Raw genomic sequence first — 911 nt, 5'->3', positions numbered from 1 at the left:
CAAATCCATGAGAATTAATAATTTTAAGTACGCCTGATGTATATAGTATAAACAGAATAGGCCCAAGAACGGATCCCTGAGGTACCCCTGATTTAACCATTTTGACATCCGACAGTACATTCTTGAACAAAACCTGCTGTGTTCGGTCTGCTAAATACGACTCAAACCACGCAACAACAGTATCAGTCAATCCGTAATCGTACCGCAACATATTCAAAAGTATATCATGGTTGACACAGTCGAATGCCGATGACATATCCAGGAATGACATCATTGAAATATTTTGAATGTCCGTTGCAGAAAACAAGTTTGACAAGACATGTAGTAACGCTGTCTCGGTTGAGTGGAATCGTCTATATGCCGACTGGTAGATTGGCATCAAACTATTTTCATACAAATAGGCTAGTAGACTTTTCATCACAACACGCTCAACAATCTTTGATAAGAACGAAAGGTTTGATATTGGTCTGTAACTTTTAACGTCGTTTCCATCACAGCTTGTTTTCTTCAAAATAGGAACAACTATAGCATGTTTGAAACTAGTTGGAAATTTACCCACTTTTGAACAAAGGTTAGTAAAACTAGTGAGGAAGCGAATAAACAAACCTAAATATTTTTTTAAAACATGTGTCGGGATGACGTCAAGTGAACTTGTTTTTGATGGAGAGCTGAGTATGACATTTTTTAACTCAGCCTCAGTGATTACTGGAAACGATGAAAACAAGCAATCACTTGACGATCTACATCTCTCATTTAACGGAGTGGAATTTACATCTGTTGTCTGAATAATCTGATCAACCCTGTCTGCAAAAAATTTCGTAAACTGATGAGCATTTAATATAACATCATTATTAGAGAAATCACATCTTGAACCTTTTGATAGCATTTTGTTTACAATTTGCCATCTGTTT

This window comes from Helobdella robusta (assembly GCF_000326865.2).
Source record: "Helobdella robusta unplaced genomic scaffold HELROscaffold_5, whole genome shotgun sequence".
Taxonomy (NCBI): Eukaryota; Metazoa; Annelida; class Clitellata; order Rhynchobdellida; family Glossiphoniidae; genus Helobdella; species Helobdella robusta.
The sequence above is the reverse complement of the archived record's forward strand: the minus strand, read 5'-3'. Positions refer to the sequence as shown.